Here is a 19,145-nt window from a genome sequence, read left to right on the forward strand (position 1 = left end):
GAGGCAAGAAGCCCAAGAAGCTACCAGATATATATATATTGTGTGTGTGTGTGTGTGTGGCCATATAGCATCTAGATCAAGGGAAGTAATAGTGCCACTGTATTCTGCTCTGGTCAGACCTCACCTGGAGTACTGTGTCCAGTTCTGGGCACCACAGTTCAAGAAGGACACTGACAAACTGGAACGTGTCCAGAGGAGGGCAACCAAAATGGTCAAAGGCCTGGAAACGATGCCTTATGAGGAACGGCTAAGGGAGCTGGGCATGTTTAGCCTGGAGAAGAGGAGGTTAAGGGGTGATATGCTAGCCATGTTCAAATACAGTGGTACCTCGCAAGACGAATGCCTCGCAAGACAAAAAACTCGCTAGACGAAAGGTTTTTCCTTTTTTGATTTGCCTCGCAAGACGAATTTCCCTATGGGCTTGCTTCGCAAGACGAAAACGTCTCGCGACTTTTTTTCTTTGTCTAAAAACAAAGACATGTTTTGTTTATAAAGTTAATTTATTTTCCCTTAAATTTTTGAACTGCTCTTTGCAGTATGTGTGACTTTAAAGAGCATTTAATAAACTGTTGTTGTACCAAATTTGGCTTTGTTTGGACTTTTTTTGACCATAGGAACGCATTAATTGATTTTCAATGCATTCCTATGGGATTTCGTGATTCGCAAGACGAAAAATTCGCTAGACGACAAAAATTGCGGAACGAATTAATTTCGTCTTGCGGGGCACCACTGTATATAAAAGGATGTCACATAGAGGAGGGAGAAAAGTTGTTTTCTGCTGCTCCAGAGAAGCGGACACGGAGCAATGGATCCAAACTACAAGAAAGAAGCTTCCACCTAAACATTAGGAAGAACTTCCTGACAGTAAGAGCTGTTCGACAGTGGAATTTGCTGCCAAGGAGTGTGGTGGAGTCTCCTACTTTGGAGGTCTTTAAGCAGAGGCTTGACAACCATATGTCAGGAGTGCTCTGATGGTGTTTCCTGCTTGGCAGGGGGTTGGACTCGATGGCCCTTGTGGTCTCTTCCAACTCTATGATTCTATGATATATTTGAGTTTCTAGAATCTACAGCTTTTACATTTGGTTTCTCTCCTACCCACAGTCCAGAAGGTCTAAAATGTCAGTGTTTGACAGCCATGGTCTTTACCTTTCTTGCACAAAGTAATCCAGATCAGCAGTTAATGGAAGATTAGGCTGTGGTCCAGAAGGAAGGCTTTTATTTATAAGGCTTCAGATCTTGTCACACTGTGATGTGATTTAATGACAAGTGATGTGGTGAGGCTGTAACGTTAAAAAGTATTGAGCCATGTGTTTTGTTTTCTCCTCTTGCAAAATGGATTGTAACCAGAGCTACTACATTTAATTTAATTTTTTGAAAAACCCTCCAAAATTCACACTTGGGCAATAGGTTTTTTTTTGGGGGGGGGCAGCCAATCAAAGTCAGGAGGCTTCTGGGCTCTGCAGTGGGGCCCTGGCAGCAGTTTGATGGTGTCGTGTGCTGACTCTCGGTCTGAAATGACAGGGCCGGACCTTCCATGAGGTAGAGTTAGGCAGCTGCCTCAGGCAGAAAATGGCTAGACATGTGTGTCATGTGGTCTACCCTGAAGAACCTAGCTAGCCCTAGACCGTAGTGAAGGACAGGTGCTGAAGTAAGATTCAACTACCAGTCTTTGTGCACAGAATGGGGACTGCACCATCTTGTCCTTTGCCTTAGGTAGCAAAGCAGCTTGACTGGCTCCTGAATGGACCACAATGGTACTCACTCACTGTGTCCAAGCCAAGATGCTGAAGAGAAAAGGAGCCATGCAAAAGTCAGGACCTTCTACAAACACACACACACACACACACACACACACACACACACACACACTGATGATGATGATGATGATGAATTCAATTTGTATACCACCCTATACCCACAGGTCTCAGGGCAGTTTAGAATGCTACCTCCAGGCGAGCAGAAGGCTGTATCACAGTTCAATGGCATGTTTCAGCCAGGCAAAAGAACTCAAGGCGGGTGTGGAAGTGGGTGTGGCCTAGGCAGAGTCCGAAGAGCCATGGAGGGCTGCAGAGGTAAAAAAAAAAGTAAAGGTAAAGGACCCCTGGACATTTAAGTCCAGTCAAAGGTGACTCTGGGGTGAGGTGCTCATCTCGCTTTTCAGGCCGTGGGAGCCAGTGTTTGTTCACAGACAGGTTTCTGGGTCATGTGACCAGCATGACTAAGCCCCTACTGGTGCACGGAGGACTGTGAGGCGTGCCAAAACGCATGGAAACAGCTTTTAGTTTCCTGCCGCCGTGGTACCTATTTATTTACTTGCACTGGCATGCCTTTCAACTGCGAGGTTCTCAGAACCTGGGACAGAGAAATGGGAGCTCACCCCATCAATCGGAATCGAACTGCCGACCTTCTGACTGGCAAGCCCAAGAGGCTCAGTGGTTTAGACCACAGCACCAGCCACTCTCTTCATGGAGTGCTGCATTTGGCTCCTGGTTCCTAACCTCCTTGTCTTTGATATGGCATTGTCAAGATCAAAGGGCTCTGAATGACGCTTCTCCCCCGTTTTGAGCTTTCCCCCTCTAAAGCAGAAAAAGGCACTGGCTAAATACAATTATAACCTCACTTCACACTCGAGAGGATTTTTATATACCTGTCAGTGCGGAAGTGTATTAAAATGCTCAGCTGGTTTGTTTGTTTTTTAATATATAATTTCTGGACGTGTACTGGGGGTGTTGAAGAATGCTGATAAATGCAACAATGAGCTAAGGTTGCTCTTCGAGATGTCAGAAAACAATTTTCTGGAATGAGAGATTGTAACAGGCCGGGCTCACCTCTCTATAAGGGAAGGGGAAACCAGTGCAGAGATTTAGGAGAGCACAAAACACAAGGGAAAACTAAGTTTGTTACATGGCCATTTGGAATGAGCGAGCGAAGCGACGTAATTCTGCCTCCTGTTGCTCTGAGCACAAATGGGGAGGGTTGATTACAGTCTATCCACTGAGTGCTAGATTAAGGTCCTTCAAGTAGATGGCAAACCTAATATTGCAGTTTTAATTTGCACTGCGGCGGTGCTGTGGCTGGGTGTGGGTGGGTGTTGTTGAGCTCTAGTAGCAATTCACTTGGCACTCGACGGCATGAATTTCAAGCGTGGCGACTTGTCTTGTTTCTTGCAGGATTTAAATATTCAGAGACAGTATCAGCAGTGAAGATCAAATAAACATGCGGTTCAAAATTAAGTGGTTTGTCTGTAGGAAGTCTGCTTCCTTCAGCTCTGCAAACATTTTCTTTTTAAAGGGAGCCTCCTACTTTCTTGGCATCCACTTGCAGATAAACTTTTGAGAGCATTGCCTGGGTGGATATATGGATGGCTGCAAAATGCAGAACTTCAGTGCCGGAAGTATATATCCATATCTAATTAAAGAACAACAAATATATATTATTTGCTGTTCAGTTTGATACAGTGCCATCCATGTACATGATACTTTATAAAGTGACATATTAAATAATCTTTCCTGACCACCTGCTGTATTCCTGCTGATATCACAACTCATTAAGGTTTGCGAAGAAAATGGGTGTGACTGAAAAGGAGGGCAAGGTCTGCCGTAGCATTAGGGTGGCACTGATAATGCCAAGGTTGCAGGTTCGATCCTTGTATGGGACAGCTGCATATTCCAGCATTGCAGGGGCTTGGAATGGTCCCTTCCAGCTCTAAAATTCTAAGATTCTATGATTATTCTTCAGTTGGGTGGACGTGTGACCCAGACCATGGGTTCATCTAACTGAGTGTTGTCTCTTCTGACCGGCTGTGGCTCTCGGGAACATTAGACAGAGGTCCTGCCCACACCATCCATCTAAATCATATCGTTTCCCCCAAGGAATCCCGAGAATTGTCATTTGTGAAAGGTAATGGAAACTGTAGCTCTGTGAGTGGTGATTGCAGTTTCTGCTATTCTTTGGGGGAACCCATATATGTTATGGATGGAACGGGAGTCTTTTCTGTCACCTGTTCCCTTATCCTTTTAGTTGAAGGGTAAACAAAAAGCAAAAAGTCACCATTTTTATTTTATGTATTCATTATTGCATCTATATCCCACCTTCCCTTCAAGGAGTTCACACTTCTCCCCCTCTCCATTGTATTCTCACAACCACCCTGTGAGGTGGTTAAGCTGAGAGAGAGTGACCTGACCCCATCCTCCTGGAATGTACATCAAATAGCCCTACCCATTAAGGTGGCTACAACAAGCATCTGATGAAAGTGCAAGATTTTGACAAGTGCATTTAAGTCTTTTTTTTTTTAATGTGCTGAGAGACTGTTGCGGTTGCTGTGAGGTACTGATCTGGATGATGATGATGATGTAAGAGTACCTGCATTTCTGATCAACTCACTGTTTCTACACAACTGGTTGCCATTACAAACAACTAAATGGAACTATGTTTTGCCTGGAAAAAGGAATGAATCTCTTTGCTTATTAAAAAGGTTAGATGGACACCTCTCCGTGTGTCAAAAAGATTTTAATGCTTGCATTGAGGACCCTGGGTGAATGCTTTTCAATGTGCTGCCTTGCATCTTAAGATACGTGAGCAAACCCACACTTTTCCAGCAGCTGCCTACACCAAGACCCTGACTCTCCTGAGAAGTTTCATTGGTGGTGGTGGGAGACATAGGCAGCTACAGAACAGAACTGGAAGCTGGAAAGTTCCCTTCCCTTGTCTTGGAATTCAAGTCACACCTGCTCCCCACTTTAACCTTTCCCAGATGTAAGCCTTCAGATTGTTCCCTGACCCCTGCCAAATATAATCAGTCTCAAAGTCTCCCTTCCCTTCCTCCCCCACAATCAACACTCTGTGAGGTGGGTGAGGCTGAGAGACTTCAGAGAAATGTGACTAGCCCAAGGTCACTCAGCAGCTGCATGTGGAGGAGCAGGGAAGCGAACCCGGTTCACCAGATTACAAGTCCACCGTTCTTAACCACTGCACCACGCTGGCTCCACCCTCTGGAGCCGTCCAAGCCATTTTGACACCCGGAGCAAAGGACAAGATGGTGCATTGCCTATTCTTTGCACAAAAACTGATTAGAATCGTAGTTGAATCTTATGTCAGCACTGGTGATGGAATAGAATCATAGAATCATAGAATCATAGAATCATAGAATCATAGAATCATAGAATCATAGAATCATAGAATCATGGAGTTGGAAGAGACCACAAGGGCCATCGAGTCCAACCCCCTGCCAAGCAGGAAACACCATCAGAGCACTCCTGAGAGTGAGTTCTCCACCACACCCTAGGGTAGCAAGCTAGCTTAGGGGTTGCAGGGCAGACCATATGGCACTTTCTGCCCCTCAGAATTTGCCCCTGAGGCAACTGCCATATTGTGTCTCATGGAAGGGCTGGATCTGTCCACCCTTCTGAGGTTATTGAACTCCAACTCCCATCAGCCCCCAGCCTGCATGACCAGTGGCCAGCGGTGGTGGGACCTGTAGTCTAGCAACTTCCAGAGACCCAGAACTTCTCCATCGCTGCTGTAAAACATTTCAGAATGCTGCCTCTTAGTACTGAAGATGCCCAATTGTTGTCTTAAACAAGTTATGCAGCTCTGGCCTTTATCTTGGTCTTTTCCAAACCCAGAACCTTTTTATCATCTTGCAGGAATATTGATCTTCAGTCGTGCAGTAAACATGCCCAATTTGTTCTTCCTGAACTAACACAACAGTGACAGTGCATGCCGGCCCATCTCCTACGTTTGTTATTTGTTGTTCAGTGTCTTCTTGCTGCTGATTCTCAAGAGCCCCCTGTGGGGAAGAGTGAAGCCAAACGCTCTCCTTTATTCCTGTTTGGATTTTAAGTACTGTCGGAACAGACAGTGATATTTTAAAGAACGGGTCTGAAGACATGGCTCTGATGACTGGGTTGCTTAACTGAAAGATCCCACGGGTCAAACAAGGTATTGCTTGCAAATGCAGGCACTGAAACTCTGTGCTTTAAAAAGAAAGAAAGAAAGAAGAAGCAACGAAGGAATAATAATATATTTATTAGTTGCTTTTTGCACTGAAGTGTCTCAAAGCAACTTGCATAGTAAAAATAGAAATAACAAAACACATGCACATAAGAACCTGATATGAAAACCGTAATGGCACCAAAGCTAAAGTGCTTGACTGATGTGTGTCTCTGTGTGAGAGTGTGTGCATGTGCATGCATGTAACAAATCCTACACACCCTACTTAAAGGTAAAGGTCAAGGTCAAGATCAAGGGACCCCTGACCATTAGGTTGCGACGCTCATCTCGTTTTATTGGCTGAGGGAGCTGGCATACAGCTTCCGGGTCATGTAGCCAGAATGACTAAGCCACTTCTGGTGAACCAGAGCAGCGCACGGAAACGCTGTTTACCTTCCCACCGGAGTGGTACCTATTTATCTACTTGTACTTTGATGTGCTTTTGAACTGCTAGGTTGGCATGAGCAGGGACCGAGCAACAGGAGCTCACCCCATCGCGGGGATTCGAACCGCCGATCTTCTGATTGGCAAGCCCTAGGCTCTGTGGTTTAACCCACAGTGCCACCCGCATCCCTCACACCCTACTTAAAAGAGCACAAAAAGGGCCACAGACATAACTAGTTACCTCCCAAGTAAGAACTGAATGCTTCTGCCTGCAGCCTAAAAACTGACAGCGATGGCCCCAAGGGTGCTTCCCCAGGGAGAACATTTCAGAAGCAGGGAGCCACCATTGAAAAGGCCCCTTCAGATCTCACCACTGTCCAAACAACCCTCTGATAGGGTGCATGGAGAAGGGCCTCCGATGATGAATGTCTGGGATGGCTCGTGCGGGAAGAGGCAGCTCTTAAGGTATCTCATTGATCTACCTGAGTTCTTTGAAAATGTCAACAAGCATATAGATAAAGGTGATCCAGTGTACTTGGAATTTATGTGCAGTTTCCATTATCTGGCTCTACAAACATAAGTGCAGTTTGCTGAAGTGACAAGGTATTCTGTCGCTCACTTGCAGATCTACCAGCTTGTGGTTTATTGCAGAGTTTTTTTTCTTTTTTGATAGCTGTGACATTCCTTTTTTCTGAATAACCTCTAATTGCACACTTTTTACGAGCGATTTTCATTGCTCAGAGGAGTCACTCGGTGTGAATCAGTGTTTGTAGCATCTGAAAGGAGGCCAGCCTAGAGCAGTGAATCAGTTCCATAAGACAATGGAACGCCACCACTGCCATGATGGCTGTGCAATACTTAAACCCATGTAATTCAGCTCCCTGTTCTCACGGTTGCAAGGTGGATGCCGATGAGAAGGCTGAGTGCAGGTCCTGAGTACTGCAGTGTTCTCCTCCCTTGTAATTCCCAGCCACTGATATAGAAAGGGATACTGCCTCTGACAGAGGTAGGACATATCTTGAAATACCTACATTGGCTCCCAGTACGTTTCCAAGCACAATTCAAAGTGTTGATGCTGACCTTTAAAGCCCTAAATGGCCTCAGTTCAGTATATCTGAAGGAGCGTCTCCACCCCCATCGTTCTACCCGGACACTGAGGTCCAGCTCTGTGGGCCTTCTGGCAGTTCCCTCATTGCAGCTGAGAGGTCCTGAAGATGTGTGGAAGTATCATTAGCAGCTAAGGATTATAGGACTCTTAAGCTCCATGATCTCCAGCTGCAAATGGTGGAGACAGAGTTAGATCAGAGAAGGCTAGGAGAAACTCGCATCTGAAACTAAAGAAAGCCACTGTGGCAGCTAGGCTGGTGACTAGTAGTGGCCGCTAGACCACATAACACCAGTCCTGAAAGACCTACATTTGCCCACAGTATGTTTCCGAGCACAATTAAAAGTGTTGATGCTGATCTTTAAAGCCCTAAACGGCCTCAGTCCAGTATATCTGAAGGAGCATCTCCACCCCCATCATTCTACCCGGACACTGAAGTCCAGCTCCGTGGGCCTTCTGGCAGTTCCCTCACTGCGAGAAGCCAAGTTACAGGGAACCAGGCAGAGGGCCTTCTCGGTAGTGGCACCCACCCTGTGAAACGCCTTCTGACCAGATGTCAAAGAGAACAACAGCTATCAGACTTTTAGAAGACATCTGAAAGCAGCCCTGTTTAGGGAAGCTTTTAATGTTTGATGCATTACTGTATTTTAATATTTTGTTGGAAATGGCTGGGGAAGCCCAGCCAGATGGGTGGGGTATAATTAAATAATAATAATAAAATAAATAATAATAATAATAATAATAATAATAATAATAATAATAATAATAATAATAATAAATAATAATAATAATAATCCATTGTGACTAGTGACCGTTGATAACCTTATCCTCCATTATTTGTCTAATCCTCTTCTAAAGCCATCCAAGTTGGTGGCCATCACTACATCTTCTGACAGCCAATTCCATGGTTTAACTAGTCATACATACTTTTGTCCTGAATCTTCCAGCCTTCGGTTTCCATCGGATGGCCCTGGGATCTGGTATTAGGAGAAAGAGAGTAAATCAGCTTTTCTTTATCTGCAGCGTGTGTAATCCTATCTCATCATCATTCCTTTTCTTGGGAAGTCCTGTCCCAGGGATGGGATACCAGACAAATATCATGGTTGACAAGGGAGACTCCATTCTGGGCTGGGAGAAAAACGAGACCATTAACTGAGCTTGTTTTGTGAGGATAATGGGACTTCCAAGCTGGATGACATTGGAAACTCCTGTTGCCCTTCAAGGTGCATTGGTGCTTGCCTGTTCCACTTCATCATTCTGGCATTAATGGGCCCACTGGGCTGGAGGACTTTCATTTAGTCCTTTTGGCTGCTGCATGCACACAGAAAATCAAATTCACCACCACTATCAATACATAAAAATATTTTAGGACCCCACAGAGATATATACTAAGTGCATAAACCAATCATCCTGTTGTTGCATTCAGAGTTTTAACAAAATGTAATGAACTGTTTAGGGAGAGGCTGATGACGATGGAAGAGTTACTGTTTGATGTATCACAGTATTTTAATATTCTTTTGGAAGCCGCCCAGAGTGGCTGGGGAAACCCAGCCAGATGGGCGGGGTATAAATAATAAATTATTATTATTATTATTATGGGGTTGTAATGTGCTGGCTGGTGCAAAGATATCTATCTAGGCTCAAAGCAGCTTCCAGAGTAAAATAATAACAAAATTGAAGTCTAATACAACAAAAGAACATCCCAACAATAAACCAGGGAAAGCAAAATCATTACCATCAAGACTAAAAGTTGGCATTCAAGTGGGGATCCCACATTCACCGTCATAAGTGCGGATTCTCCTTACTTTTCCTTCCCAGAGCTATGTTTATCTGGTCTGTATGCAAAGAAACTTTATTATGCTTTGGGTCATTGTCTGTTAGAACTGATGATAAAAAAAATTATATGGGACAATTTGGGATATAATCTAAAATCAGTTCCTACATGGACTACTTTGAGTTCCATATTGTACAGCTCGTGCATAGGTCTCTCTTCTCGAAAAGCACACATTCATATGATACTATATGTTGGCTGTTTGGAGTTTAGTAGCGCTGCAGAGAGCTTGCTGGGGAGACCATGCATAACAAGGAACTAAAAAATAACTTTAACAAGGTTTTAATAACAAAACAAAAACTCCTTTTACACTAAAGATAACAACAACAAACATGACCTAACCACCAACCCATCCCCCAGGGTAATGAGAGAGCTAGGTGCTGCTCCTTATATACTATGCCCAAATGCTGACGCAGCTTAATTAACACAACCTAGCAGCACCTGCTATGTTTCACAGTTGCAAGACTGGGTCTCGTTATTTGCCCTGGCCCTTAAAGACCTACACAACTTGTGAAACAATAATGAACCTTCACATTTTACAGTGACCATTCAACATTATACTGGGAGAACGGGGACCATTGCTAATGCCAAACCAACATTTAGCAAAACAATTTTTTTGTAGAACAGAGCATAACGCTGCAACATTTTTATGTTGCTATATTCAATTTTCCCTCTAATGGCATCTCAGGGTATTTCTGACTGATGAGATCCTTGATGCAGTTTTTGCTGACGATGCTAAAACAAACTTTGAAAATACGAAAAATTCCCAGTACTCGGTCTGGTATCTTCAAATTAAATCTGATCCTAAAAGAACTTTTTATCTGCAGGACTTAACTGTCTTTCCTGCTCTGTTAGACATGCATTTACTCAGTTCAGATTTCAAGCTATGTCCACGGAATGTATGACCAGCAAATTATTTAAATTACTGTCTTTGTGTATGGAGATCAAACCAGATCTAACACTTGTGTGCTATATGCTCTATTGATATAATTCACCTAGGGATAGAATCTCCATTCATTCCAGAACATGGGCCACACAATGGGCTCTAACCTGAAAATATAGAAGAACAATCCAGCATCTTATTGTATATTAAAGCCCTGCTGGATCAGTCAAAAGACTCTCCAGCATCCTGTTATTATAGTGGTGAACCAGATCTTAGAATCATAGAATTGTAGAGTTGGAAGGGACCCCAAGGGTCATGTAATCCAACCTCCTGCAATGCATAGCTTTAACCTCCATGAATTTGCCTAATCCTCTTTCAAAGCCATCCAAGATGGCGGCCATCACTATGTCTTGTGGGAGCAAAACCCATGGTTTAACTATTTACTATATGAATAAGTACTTTCTTTTGTCAAAGGCAACATTAACCACCATGAATCTGTCTAACCTCCTATTAAGAAGATAAGAATTGGCCTTTACAGCTGTACAAAGACCTGGTCAATGGCAACCCATTCATACTCCTATGCTAAGTCTACTTTAGTATGAACTTGCTTTGGGAAATAGTGATAACGGAATATATTATCTTGTGGAGTATCTGATCAATTGGCGAAGTGAAATCACTCCTCATTATCTGACATACACCGTTTATGTATATCAATAAGTTGTTCAATGTTTGTCCTTTTTTTGCTTCTCTTGGCTCCCTGTTTCTCTCTCAGAAAGATGCTTTTCCATCAGGAGATGTTAGGTGAGATTCTAAATGTCTGTCTTTTATTCCAGCATCAAATTTAGTCCCTTGACATGATTGTTACAACAGCGATTTGCAAACATCCACAAGTGATTTTTTTTTAAAAAAAGAAACAATCAGAAGCCTTGTAAATCTTTCTTTAAATAAACCTTCTTCCACCTTTCCTTGTGGCAACTGAGAATACCAACGAGCAGCAGAGGAGTGTTGTTAGTTTTTTGTGTGTGCTAAGCCTTTTCATTTTAAACATTACATAATAAAAGACACCTAGTACCTATATAGTTCTATAGTATTGTTGCCAATTACACATTGCCAGAAAAGAGGCAATGAACCTCTCACCCAAAGGATGAAAGAGGATGTGGATTTGCATAAAACTTTCATACATTGATGTACAGTGGTACCTCGCAAGACGAATGCCTCGCAAGACGAAAAACTCGCAAGACGAAAGAGTTTTTGGTTTCTTGAGTTGCGTCGCAAGACGAATTTTCCTATGGGCTTGTTTTGCAAGACGAAAACATCTTGCAAGTTTCTTTCTTTTTTCTTAAAACAGTTGCGACTTGACTTCGAGGAGCAACTCGTGCTTCGCAAGACGAAAAATTCGCTAGACGAAAAAACTCGCAGAACGAATTAATTTCGTCTTGCAAGGCACCACTGTATATAAAAAGGAACAAATTTAGCAGTAACTACTATGATTTCATGGAAGTGAAAGCTGGACCATAAAGAAGGCTGATCACTGAAGAATAGATGCTTTTGAATTATGGTGCTGGAGGAGACTCTTGAGAGTCCCATGGACTGCAAGAAGATCAAACCTCTCCATTCTTAAGGAAATCAGCCCTGAGGGCTCACTGGAAGGACAGATCCTGAAGCTGAGGCTCCAATACTTTGGCCACCTTATAAGAAGAGAAGACTCCCTGGAAAAGATCCTGATGTTGGGAAAGATGGAGGGCACAAGGAGAAGGGGACAACAGAGGACGAGATGGTTGGACAGTGTTCTCGAAGCTACCAGCATGAGTTTGACCAAACTGCGGGAGGCATTGGAGGACAGAAGTACCTGGCGTGCTCTGGTCCATGGGGTCACGAAGAGTCGGACACGACTAAACGACGAAACAACAACAACAATGATTTTAACAGAGATACAGCACATCTGTATGCCTTCTGCATCCAGAGCACATGCTCTACCAGTGGCCTCTTGGGTCCCAAGCCCTGCTTGGCAGTCACTTCAGACTGCTGCCCATGGCCCAACCCTGACGCCTATTTGGAAAATGGCTGTGGTGTGACACACCTGGGACTGCACCACTTTGACGTTGAAGCGGGGATTGCATCTCGCAACAGAGTCTCATGTCTGTCTTTGGACACAGGCTTCTTTCCTCTTTAGAACAACTTATTTAGGTTGCTCCACAAAAAAGAATTACTGCATTGCAGGGGATTGGACTAGACGACTCTCGCGATCCCTTCCAACTCCACGATTCTATGATTCTGTTATTCTTAATCCTTCTGCAAAGTGGGACTTGAGGCTAAACTTCTAAGCTATTCTGGAGATACCTACAAAAGATGCCTGTTTGGCACGAATGCCAGTGTGTGCCTAATTCAAGCATCTCAAAACTAGCCCAGAGCAATTTTAGTTACTACTGCTCATTTCTCAAAGGCTGCCCATATTGATTAGTTTCCATGTTAGCATCTTCTTAGAAGGCTGAGCCATCAGGTCACTGTTGCTGAACAAATTAGAGAACCCGCAACAGCTGGGGTGGCCATTAAAAGGGAATTCGACAGCAATCCTCTTGAATCCGAGATGGGTACAGTCCCCTTGGGACTTAGTTAAGTTTCTTCTTTCTGATAGAAGAGAGAAGCCAAAATCCCTACAGGGCAATTTGCACAAAGAGCTGTAAGAAAACAGGAGTGGAGGGCAGCCGTGGAAAGTGATGCAAAGCTGGGATGCAACAGCAGAAGGTCAGAATCGAGGCCAGGTTTATACGGTGTAAAATTGCAAAACATTAACGTTTCTCAAAGGAAAACGTTCCTTAAAAACAAACGTCAGTTTAGAAGAAGCATTTGACAATGCAAAATAAGGTTCGCTAATTCATTGGATGTGCAGATGCAACAAACACACAGAAACATTTAAAGTGTTGTACTACTAAAGTAGCAGTGGATAGCCAGAGACCCAAGGGATGCATGTGGCCCTCAGCTTAATTTCCTGTGGCCCTCAGCCTAATTTCCTGTGGCAGAAAGAGAGGGAGGGAGGAAGAAAAGTCGGTGGCCCTGCTCATTGCTGACCTAGCCACATTCACCACCTGCTTGGGTCCTGCTCCCACCAGTGTGAAGTCCCTGACAGTTTCGACAGAAAATAGTTTCCCCACCCCTGAAGAAAAGTATAAGTCTTTAAACAAGGTTAAAACAGCCTGGCATAATCCAAAAACAACAACAACAACAACCACCCAGCAATATTTCAAAATGCATATGTTTTGTTACGGCAAGTGTCCAAAAGATAATTGCATATTATACTCCTCCTCACATCCTCCTCTACTTTAGGTCAGGGCAGTCTGTTCAACCATTTCCAAATTACACTTTAATTGTGTGCCATAGGTGTGTGAAGTCTCCTAGAGATGATTCATGGGTTCATACAGAAAACAAGACATTCTAGTTTCCAGTCAGTAGCCAATCAATTACTTCATCTGGTGACTATTGCCTCCAACATTGCAAAGGACATCTTGCACAGCACTGCTAGGTGTTTCCCCCCCGCTCTCTCCCAGGGCCATTCTCCAGCATGTTATTGACATAATGATATTGCATTAGTAGTGGATTTATACTGGAACATCCACACATCATTCTGATTATCCAATGTTATTGCATTAGTGTTGTCTGGAGGATCTTTCTTGGGCTATAGCGCAACAAAAGTGGGTCAGCCCACAGCTTCCCCCCCGGGGAGCATTTGTGATCTTAAAAAGCTATTGGATTTCAGCAGGAAGTTACCAGACAGAAACTGATTAGAAACGAGACAGCAAGGCGACCCCAAAACCTTTGCAGGTACAAACAGTATTGAAAGCTGAATTGTTTAACCACTCCGATACCAACGTGAACACGAGTCATCATGAATGCACAATAAAAAGGAGCCCACAGAACATGGTCATAATGAACGACATAAGCCCAGTTACTAATTGAAATGGTTATTTTTGAAAGAAATGGCTGAATCCTTCCACTAACAAATATTAGCTGTATGCACTCTTTGCAGCCCTGCAAAAATTTTGAGGGGGGGGGGGACCACTGTCAAATAAGGTAGGGTGGGAAATTTTTTATCTTATTTTTAAGATTTTGCACAAAAATCAAACAACTTTTGTCTCCGGATTTTCAGTTTTTGAAATATGGCAACCCTAATTAGGTGTTGGTGGGATTCTGTATCTCAAAACAATGGAGAGCGACTACCTGTTGTTGTTGACAGTACTGAACTAGATGAAGTGACTTGGAATAAGGCAACTTCTTATGTTACAATGGATGAAGGGAAGATCAAATTCCCACCCCTATATAACAGATATTGATATGAAATCCTGCAAGCATTTACTACAAAATCCAATTATTGCCTTGTTTTCAGTTGCCTATTACGGTAAGTGAAACAGCGCAAGAACTAAACAAGCGTGCCCCTTAATTCTCAGCCCTACCAGTTAAATTTGGCTCTCACTATTTAACTGACAAAAGCTTTAAGTTGATTCATTTACTGATCTAAACAACTGAAACCTGCAGTTCTAATTTAAATCCCTCCCCCCCCCCAAAGTACGTCCCTTTTCTATGTGTTACTAAAATATCCTCAGGATCTCTCCTGAATCGCAAGGCTGCGAAGCTTATTTCAAACAGTTAAATGATCAGTTAAAATCAGGAAAGTTACCGCGAACAATGAAAAACCCCACTCATTTGTCAACGACTCTGCGTGACTTGACTCAGAAACAAAACAGCTTGGCATTTGATGACCCCCTTCCCCAACACACTAGGTTCAAAAGCAGCTGATAGGGTGGGGTGGAGAGCCTTTGTTTAAAATCATTTTTGTCACCATAACAACGAAAAGAGCAATAAAACAATATCATGACGGCACTGCATGACATTATTCAATTTCCCTACAAAGCGGGAGAAAACGATCAGGGTCCGTTCGGAAGAAGCATAATGGCGACATGGCAAAGAAATCCCAGTGAAACTCTTCATTATCTGTCTTGGATACTTTCCATCTCATTCTTCCCTGTTCTGGCTCAGTTGCTCCCAAGGTCTGCTTCATCTTTACCAGTGATCCCATCACTTTGTGTTACAGCATTCCAACAAGTAATTTTCTTTTATAAAAAAAATAGAGAGATAATGAGGTCATGCATTTTCAGCTGTAAAAGAACGGGCTGATTTTAATTCTTCTTATAGAAAAGCTCGATAAAATGATTTTAAAGAGCTCCTTCTGTCACTCTAACACCTCTCTTGATCAGTCCTATGTATGCTTTTTTTAAGGGACGCGGGTGGTGCTGTGGGTTAAACCACAGAGCCTAGGACTTGCCAATCAGAAGGTTGGCGGTTCGAATCCCTGCGACGGGGTGAGCTCCTGTTGCTCGGTCCCAGCTCCTGCCAACCTAGCAGTTCGAAAGCACATCAAAGTGCAAATAGATAAATAGGTACCGCTCCGGCGGGAAGGTAAACGGCATTTCCGTGTGCTGCTCTGGTTCTCCAGAAGCGGCTTAGTCATGCTGGCCACATGACCCGGAAGCTGTACGCCAGCTCCCTCGGCCAATAAAGCGAGATGAGCGCCGCAACCCCAGAGTAGGTCACGACTGGACCTAATGGTCAGGGGTCCCTTTACCTTTACCCTTTATGCAGGATTGTAGGCTTTTGTTGCCTACAATCCTGCATAGGAGTGCTGTCCATTAAACATGGCAGTTGACAGAGTAACAGAGTGAACAGACTAAGGAGAGAGTGGTTCTCTAGATGTTTCTTGACCCCCAACTCTCAACAGCTCCAGCGAGCATGGCCAGTGACCAAGGATTATGGGAATTGTAGTCTAACACCTTCTGGAGGGTCAAAAGAGGACACATGCTAAATCATATGTATAATTGCAAATACAGAAATGACTTCCATAATTTAAAAAGAAAGTCATAGTGGGGCCTTAAGTGCCTTTTTTAAGTGAAGATTTTCAACCCATCTGGATAGGTTGTGAAATTATTTTTTGTTTTTATGGTTGATATTTTCTTCTTCTTCAGTCACCCATAGGAAATGATTCATAAATGGAATGGAGTGAGTCAGTAATAAACTTCCAGCCCACTCTTCTCTCTTCTTATTGTTATTTATCTTCAAACTGGGCTCGAACAGGACAAGTCTCCCAACGGAGAATAACTTCCAATCAAGGCCTGTCCCCTGCCAAGCCTCTCACGTACATGGTCGTCCGATATAACGTGGGGCGCATGGACACCCTAAATGCAATGCCGAGTATGTAGTTCAAGACCTCCCCTCACAACGTAGTTCTCAGTGTCCTTGAAGCAAGCCAGGCATTGGCAGGCATTAATGCTGTTACCGCTCTCAAAGACAATGTGGTCTGTACCCAGAAGACACATTAGAATTTTGTTTGTGCTTTGGTCACCATATGCTGAATGCTTAATTCTTTGGAAAATTTCCAGCAGGGGCCAACATGCACCTGCCAGAGAAGGCTTATTGCCTGCCACCCTGCTTTGCATAGGATGAATAAGGAGCACAGTGTGATTCTCAGACACCTGCTTTAGAGCTCAGTGAAGCCACTCTGTAGAACTCCAAACAGATGCATGCTGCCTCTGATTCTGGATGTAATACACAGCCATCATTCCAGTAGTCACTGATAATTTGTCTAGCCCCCTTAGAGCTCACAGGTCCTTATACACTGGTACCTCAGGTTACAGACACTTCAGGTTACAGACACTTCAGGTTACAGACTCCGCTAACCCAGAAATAGTACCTCTGGTTAAGAACTTTGCTTCAGGATGAGAACAGAAATTGTGCTCCGGCGGCACTGCGGCAGCGGGAGGCCCCATTAGCTAAAGCAGTACCTCAGGTTAAGAACAGTTTCAGGTTAAGAACGGACCTCCAGAACGAATTAAGTTCTTAACCCCAGGTACCACTGTAATATAAGTGGAAACAGTTGGTCCTGGAGAGTATCAACCGCTTTCAATTTTAACCTGAGGATTGTCATTTGTCCAGTTTTAATTTTAATTTATTTGAATTAATTTTGGGATGCATTTTAATCGATTGATTACTTGTTTTTATGCATATTGTATTATTTATATGATGTTAGCCACTCTGAGCCTGGCTCCGACTGGGGAGGGCAGGGTACAAATAAAATTGTTATTGCTATTGTTGTTATTATCATCTTAGAATCAGAATCATAGAATTTTAGTTGGAAGGGACCACAAAAGTCATCTACTCAAACCCCCTGCAATGCAGAAATATTTTGCTCAAAGTGGGGCAGGACCCACTTATGTGGCCATCATTATCTTTATGTGGGGGGAAATTCCATAGCTGAGCTGTGCACTATTGAAATAAATACTTTCTTTGTCACACTTGTATGTTACCAACACGTGCATCTTGTTCTTACCTACATGTGTTGTTGCAGAAACAATTCTAGCTTGTATCAAAACATAACATCAAATCTGTCCTAAGTCTATTATTTAACCTGGTCCATACTGGTCTTAAAAAGATTCAGATAATGTCCTGCCTGATTCAGATATATAACACCCTGCCTAACCACCACATATCTTCCCTGAAACGTCTGTTTCTTAGATGCAGCTGTTTATGATTGCCAGCTAATAGAATTTTCAGCAAGAAGCAATTTTAGATGAGAAATCTAAATTGAGCAAATGAGAGAAGTTCCCTGAATCGATAATAATAAAAAAATGCTCTGGTGATATTTTCCTCATAAAGATAGCATTTAGAGCAAAAGCTCCTTGGATGGGCAATGTGGGACATAATCTTCTCTTCTCATGTTGAAGGATCATGGCTTATTGAAAGTGTACATGCTTTGGATGTAAAAGGTCCAGGGTGCAAATTCTGACATATTAGGTAGGGCTGCGAGACTCTTGCCCATGGTGAACAGTTTCTGCAAATAAATTGGAAATTATTCTAAAAGGAATCAATGCGTGTTTGTGTGTGGGAGCATTCTATTTCCCCTTGGTTTCTTGTTGAGAGCCAGTGTGGTGTAGTGGTTAGGAGTGGTGGACTTGTAATCTGGGGAACCGGGTTCGCGTCTCCGCTCCTCCACATGCAGCTGCTGGGTGACCTTGGGCCAGTCACACTTCTCTGAAGTCTCTCAGCCCCACTCACCTCACAGAGTATTTGTTGTGGGGGAGGAAGGAAAAGGAGAATGTTAGCCGCTTTGAGACTCCTTTGGGTGGTGATAAAGCGGGCTATTAAATCCAAACTCTTCTACCCTCTTGAAGGTGTTTTGCACCAATCTGGCTGGTGAAAGGACTATAGTTCAACAGCAGAGCTCATGCATTCCATACACAAGGTCCTGGGTTCAATACCCAGCATCTCCCACTAAAACACCCTTCACTAAACTGGTCCCCTCCACCTGTTTGGACTACAACCAAGCTGGCTGGAGCTGATGGGAGTTCTAGTTCAAAGCATCAAGAGTGCACCAGGTTGGCAAATGCTATGGTGAAGGATATAATGGCTGGGAAATAAGTCTACTGGAGAGTAGAGCGTTTGGTGGTATTCAATGAAGGTTTACACAGAGTAGACCTATTGAAATTAATGGACCTCACACAGATCAATTTCACTTGGTCTACTCTGAGTAAAACCTAGCTGAACACCACCCTATCCAGCCTTTCTCAGACTTGGGTTCCCAGATGTTCTTGAACTACAACTCCCAGCATCCCAGACCACTGGCCATGCTGGCCAGAAATGATGGGAGTTGTAGTCCAACAACATCTAGGGAGCCAAGGTTGAGAAAGGCTGGCGTTAGACATGCTAATGATTTAATTTAATATATGGTTGCTTTAGCAAAGGTGACTCTTAACATTTTGCTAGGCATATCTGTTTGGAGAATTGGTGCGAATGGGAGGATGCCTTCATTTGGCATTTCATTCACCCAGTAATGTTTTCTGACTCTCATAATGATGACAAGATGGAGGACTTGGATGATGCTTGAAGATAATGAAGCTATAATGGTT

The 19,145-nt window shown here is 43.4% G+C and overlaps 1 protein-coding gene across 1 annotated transcript in view; it reads left to right on the forward strand.

The window, feature by feature from the left end:
- DLG2 (discs large MAGUK scaffold protein 2) overlaps positions 1 to 19,145 on the forward strand; it is a 904,765-nt gene that overhangs the window by 202,670 nt on the left and 682,950 nt on the right. The window lies entirely within an intron of this gene.

Source organism: Podarcis liolepis, assembly GCF_965112155.1.
Source record: "Podarcis liolepis genome assembly, chromosome: 4".
Taxonomy (NCBI): Eukaryota; Metazoa; Chordata; class Lepidosauria; order Squamata; family Lacertidae; genus Podarcis; species Podarcis liolepis.